Here is a 6,937-nt window from a genome sequence, read left to right as displayed (position 1 = left end):
GCTTAGTGTTTTCATGTTTCACCCACTTAGATAAATGGATTTCAATATTGATCCTTAAAGCTGATTTCTTGTATAAAGTATATAGCACAGTTGCTCTTATGTATACATATTTAAGACTAACCATTTGGAGTTGGGTAGCCTACTAGGAAGCTCATCCTTGAATAAAACTGATTGCCACTCTCTCAGTAGCTACAGGAATGCCTGTAGTTCTTCAGCTAGGGATGAAAATCCCCCCATCCACATTTGCCTCTTGGCTGGTGCTGTTATTATAGAGGTCTTGTTTAGGCAACCGTGTTGTTGAGATTTAAAGGGCACATCTTCCTTGTTGTATTTGGAAAACATTATCTTGAAGTAGGTGTCATAGTCCTCTGGTTCTTAGAATCTTTAGCAATGTTCCCTGAGTCTTAGGTATAGGGGTTGTGTTGTAGATGCAAAGACTAGAGTTGGGTACTCCACACTCACTTATTTTCTGCATTTGTTTTTGTATTTTAATAATTTTATTTTTTCCAGTCTACCAAAAATGATATTTTCCTTTCCTTGGGTACTATTTTTTTAATAAATATTTTTTCTTTATTATTATGTGTTTTAAATTTTATACATCAGCCAAGGGTTCCCCTGTCCTTCCCCACCAACTCCACCCCCACCTTCCCCGCAGCCCCTCCCCTCCATTCCCATGTCCTCCAGGATCAAGGCAACCCTGGGGATTCATTTAAACCTGGTGGATTCAGTACAGGCAGGTCCAATCCCCTCCTTCCAGGCTGAGCATGTGTCCCTGTGTAAGCCCAAGGTTTCAAACAGCCAGCTCATGCACTAAGGACAGATCCTGGTCCCACAGACTGGGTTCCTCCCAAACAGATCAAGCTATTCAATGGTCTCACTTATCCAGAGGGCCTGATCCAGCTGGGGGCTCCACAGCCTTTGGTTCATAATTCATGTGCTTCTATTCATTTGGCTATTTGTCCCTGAGCTTTTTGCAATCTTGGATTCAACAATTTATGCTCTTGCAGACCCTCCTCTTTCTTGACAGTTGGACACCTGGAGCTCCACCTGGGGCCTGGCTGAGGATCTCTGCATCCACTTACATCAGTTATTGGATGAGAGTTCCAAGACGACTGTTAGGGTGTTTGGCCATCTGATCACCAGACTAGGTCAGATCAGGCTTTCTCTCAACCATTGCCAGCAGACTACAGAGGATATATCATTGTGGATTTCTGGGGACATCTCCAGCACTCTGCCTATTCCTGGTCTCATGTGGTCCTCATTTATCATGGTCTGTTATTCCTCATTCTCCCTTTCTGTTCTTGATCCAGCTGGGATCTCCTGCTCCCCTAAGCTTTCTTTCCCTCAAATCTTGCCCTTCATTACTCCCACTGTCGTCCAGGTTGTTCATGTAGATCTCATCCATTTCTCTGTCATTGGGCGATCCCTAGGTCTTTCCCAGGGTCCCGTTTTCTAGGTAGCCTCCCTGGAGTTGTGTAGCAGTCTAGTCGTCTTTGTTTTACATCTAGTATCCTCCTATGAGTGAGTACATACTGTGTTTGTCCTTCTGAGTCTGGGTTACCTCACTCAGGATGATTGTTTCTAGGTCCATCCATTTGCTTGCAAACCTCATGATGTCATTGTTTTCTCTGCTGAGTAGCACTCCATTGTGTATATGTACCATATTTTCTTTATCCATTCTTCAGTTGAACGGCATCTAGGTTGTTTCCAGGTTCTGGCTATTACAAACAATGCTGATAGGAACATAGCTGAGCAAATGCCCTTGTGGTATGATTGAACATATCTTGGGTATATTCCCAAGAGTATTACTACTGGGTCTTGGGGGAGATGGATTCCCAATTTTCTAAGGAAGTGCCATATTGATTTCCAAAGTGGCTGTACAAGCTCGCATTCCCACCAGCAGTGGAGGAGAGTTCCCCTTGCTCCACATCCTCTCCAGCATAAGCTGTCTTCTGTGCTTTTGATCTTAGCCATTCTGACAGGTGTAAGGTGGTATCTCAGAGTCATTTTGATTTGCATTTCCCAGATAATTAGGGATGTTGAGCAATTCCTTAAATGTCTTTCAGCCATTTGAACTTCCTCTGTGGAGAATTCTGTGTTTAGTTCTATAGCCCATTTCTTAATTGGACTGTTGGGCATTTTGATTACTAATTTCTTAAGTTCTTCATATATTCTGGATATCAGCCCTCTGTCAGATGTGGGATTGGTGAAGACCTTTTCCCATTCTGTAGGCTGTCACTTTGTCTTGTTGACCGTGTCCTTTGCGCTACAAAAGTTCCTCCGTTTCAACAGGTCCCATTGATTGATTGTTTCTCTCGGTGTCTGTGCTACTGGTGTTATATTTAGAAAATACCTTGGGGTTACTCTAACTAAGCATGTGAAGGACCTATATGACAAGAACTTTAAGTCCCTGAAAAAAGAAATTGAAGATGTCAGAAAATGGAAAGATCTTCCATGCTCATAGATAGGCAGGATTAACATAGTAAAAATGGCGATCTTACCAAAAGCAATCTACAGATTCAACGCAATCCCCATCAAATTACCAACACAATTCTTCACAGATCTGGAAAGAATAATACTCAACTTCATATGGAAAAACAAAAAACCCAGGATAGCCAAAAGAATCCTGTACAATGAAACAATCTCTGGAGGCATCACAATCCCCACCCTCAAGCTCTACTATAGAGCTACTGTAATAAAAACAGCTTGGTACTGGCATAAAAACCGACATGTGGACCAATGGAATCGAATTGAAGACCCTGACATTAACCCGCACACCTATGAACATATAATTTTTGACAAAGAAGCCAAAAATGTACAATGGAAAAAAGAAAGCATCTTCAACAAATGGTGTTGGCATAACTGGATGTCAATGTGTACAAGGCTGCAAATAGATCCATATCTGTCACCGTGCACAAAACTTAAATCCAAGTGGATTAAAGACCTCAACATAAATCCAGCTACTCTGAACCTGATAGTAGAGGAAGTAGGAAGTACTCTTGAACGTATTTTCTAGTTACAGATCTCTGTAATAGTCTTTGTTACCTGCAAAAAGAACCTTCTTTGATACGGAGTGAAAACTACACTTAATCCATGGGTATAAAAAGAAGTACTTTGGCCTGGCAGTGGTGGCGCATGCCTTTAATCCCAGCACTTGGGAGGCAGAGGCAGTAGGATCTCTGTGGATCTTGTGGATCTCGAGGCCAGCCTGGCTGGTCTACAAAGTGAGTTCCAGGAAAGGCTCAAAGCTACCCAGAGAAACCCTGTCTAGAAAAGCCAAATATATATGTTAGAAGAATAAAATGTGATCCTAATTTCTCATGCTGCACAAGACTCAACTCCCAATAGCTCAAGAACTTCAAAATTTAATATCCTGAATCTGACATAGGAGAAAGTAAGGAGTGGCTTGAAGTCATTGGCACAAGAAAGGACTTTCTGAACAGGACCTTAATAGTGCAGGCATTAATATCAACAATTAGTAAATGGGACCTCATGAAAATAAAAATGTTTCTGTACAACAAAGGATATCAGTGTTTGAGTTTCCTTCATCTATATAAAGGAAATGTCAGTAAATAGGTTTTCCTCTGGGGTCTATGATCTCTCCAGCCATAAGTAGATGACTAGGTTTATGGAACCACAAATAAACTTCCTCCTATTGAGTGACTTTTGGTACAATTAGACAGTTAGTTTTTGGTTCCCTACAAGATAAAAATTTCACCATGACACCATTGAGGATATCTTGTCAGACTGGTTACTGTTGTAATTTGTAAGCTTTACAGCCGAGTAGAGCTATTGATTGATTTCCTCCCTTGGTGGCTTACATAACACCTTTCAGTACTTGCTCTCAAATTATGTGAAGGGACTTCTCCACTCTCTGGCAAAATTACCTTGAATAGTTTTTGAAAAGAAAATTGCTGTCATTCTTACCTTCATATACCCATAGGCAATATGATTTCCCCCCCTCTGGGTGCTTTGAGACAAAAATCAATAGCCTTCCTATACACAAATAAAAAACAAACCAAGAAAAAAATCAAGGAAACAATACGATTCACAATAGCTTCAAAATGGTTTGGAATAAATCTAATCAAAGAAGTAAAAGACTTGTACAATGAAAACATTAAGACACTAAATAAAATAAATTGGAAATGATACCAGATGGAAAGATCTCCCATGCTTATGGATTGGTAGGATCAGTATTGTTGAAATATCCTTCCTACCAAAAGGAATCTACAAAATAAATGCAATCCCCATCAAAATTCTAATGTAATTCTTTACAGAAATTGAAATAAAACATCGATTTTAATATAGAAATACAAAAGATACAGTGTAGCCAAAACAATGCTAAACAACAGCCAATTGCTGGATGGATCATCATCCTAGATTTCAAGTTACACTACAGAGTTATGGTAATGAAAACAGCATTGTACTGACATAGAAATACAGTCAAAGTCACTGTTCAATGGAATAGAATTGAGGACCCACATATGAATCCATACTCTTACAGCCATCTGATTTTTAACAAAGAAGCCAGCAATACACATTGGAGAAAAAACATCTTCAATAAATGGTACAGATGAAAATGTATAACTACATGTTAGAAGAATAAAATGTGATCCTAATTTCTCATGCTGCACAAGACTCAACTCCCAATAGCTCAAGAACTTCAAGATTTAATATCCTGAATCTGATAGAGAAGAGAATAAGGAGTGGCTTGAAGTCATTGGCACAAGAAAGGACTTTCTGAACAGAACCTTAATAGTGTAGGCATTAATATCAACAATTATTAAGTGGGACCTCATGAAAATAAAAATGTTTCTGTACAATAAAGGATATCAATATTTGAGTAAAGAGGCAGCCTATGCAATAGAGAAATCTTTAACAGATATACATAGAACAGTTGGTCAGTATCTAAAATACACTTTAAAAAATTTTAAATAATTAAAAAATTAGAAAACAAACTCAATTAAAAATGGGGCATAGAACTAAATAAATTAATCAAAAGGTGAAAAGGAAACACTTGAGAAACAATTTTAAAAAATCAACATCCTTAGCCAACAGGAAAGTGCTAATTAAAACTACTTTGAGATTGCATCTTATCTCAGTCAAAATGGCTAAGATTAAAAACACAAATAATAACACAAGCTAGCATAGATACAGGAAAAAACAAACACTTATTTGCTGTTAATGGGAATGCAAACTGATGTACCCACGTGAAAATCACTGTGGAGTTTCCTCTAAAACTAAAAATTATCCAGTTATACCATTCTTGGGCATATGTCCAAAAGGCTTCATTACCTACTCCAGAGAAATCTGCTTATCTGTGTTCATCTGCTCATAATAGCCAGGAAATGGAATTGGTCTAGATGTCTATCAAATGATAAACAGATAAAGAAAACATGGTATATTTATATAATGGAATTCTATTAAACTATTAGAAAAAATGGAATTCACAGGTAAATAAATGTAAGTGAAAATAATCATTCTGGACAAAGTAACCCATATCCAGAAAGACAAACATCATGTGTTTTCTCTCATCTATGGATGCTATCTTAGAATCTTCAGATATGTGTGTTTCATTTAGAATGCCCATACAGGACAGGAAATTTCTAAGGGGACTTGAGGAATGTTTCTAGGGAGGGAAGACAGAATCCACTAATATAAAGTCTTGAAAAAGGAATAATGAAACAAGGAGGGTTAATGTGGGGTGGAAAGCAGTGGTAGGATAGAAAAGAGAGTAAAGGGAAAGATAACTAACACTGAAGACCTTTCAAAAAGGACATATGGAAACGTATCACTCCAGAAACCTCCTAATACATAAATATACATAAAGAGAGGTAAAATGTACTTACTCCATAACAGGGTAACAATGTCCCTATTAGATACCAGAGGTTAGCAAAAAGCCAGAAATTGGCGTCTTCTTTTGGAGTCATTGAACAATTAGGTCTCAGACCCCCAAACATTACAGTCTATTGATTTCTATTGCTTTGGTTACCCTCCAGAACTTGGGGGGAAACGCTACAGCTGAAGACAACATGCACTTGAGTCATAGAATACAATGAAAGAAAAGTTGGAATGGATCTAGAAGCTCCATCCCTATTGACTAGCTTTCCTACTACTGTAAGGTACAATGCAAGTTCACAGAGGGGAAAACTAATTATCAGTTATGCCCAGCAATTGATTCTACAAGCTACAACAATGATGGCCTGGCAAAACATGCCTAGTGCTTCAATAGTGGTATGAACACCATGGGAGTAAGCAACAACTTTCTGATTGAATATAAGTCCCATTCCACAAGATGAAATCCATTCCTGGCATGGCACTTTTGGCAGACCAAGCACCTAAGGCTAGACAGGCCATAGACTTTAGAAGATAACCTATTACTATTATGCTGTTAAATGGACATGGTATTTCTGCTAACGAGCTATCATAATATCCATAGATAAATATGTCTCTCAATCATTATGAAATAAATTTCTATTTGCAGCAGATTGATCAGCACAAAAACCCATAGCTGGTCTAAGTACAGAGAATAAGAGACTAAACAATGTGCATTCCCTAAATGGAATAAATATATTGCACCCCACCCTACCAAGGCTCAGGGATAATTGTGGAAGAAGACACAAACAAGTCTAAGGGCCAGAGGAGGTGAATGACTACAAGGAAATATCTTTGAGATACAGCAAGACAACTAACTGTATAAACTCACAATGGTTGAGACATCATGCATCATGCATAAAATCTGTCCAACCTTAAGTCACACCAATTTCCAGCATGGAGGGAAGAAGTGGGCATACAATTCTATCTTAGCCATAGATAAGTGAACCCCTCTTCAACAGATGATCACACTTTCAAGAATATTTTGGATAGCATGAATAGGTCTTGAAGGAGTTAAAAAGAAAAGTATGCTAAGTTGGATAAATAGGGAGGCAGGGGTAAA

This window comes from Onychomys torridus, chromosome X (genome assembly GCF_903995425.1).
Source record: "Onychomys torridus chromosome X, mOncTor1.1, whole genome shotgun sequence".
Lineage (NCBI taxonomy): Eukaryota > Metazoa > Chordata > Mammalia > Rodentia > Cricetidae > Onychomys > Onychomys torridus.
This window is presented reverse-complemented; position numbering follows the sequence as displayed.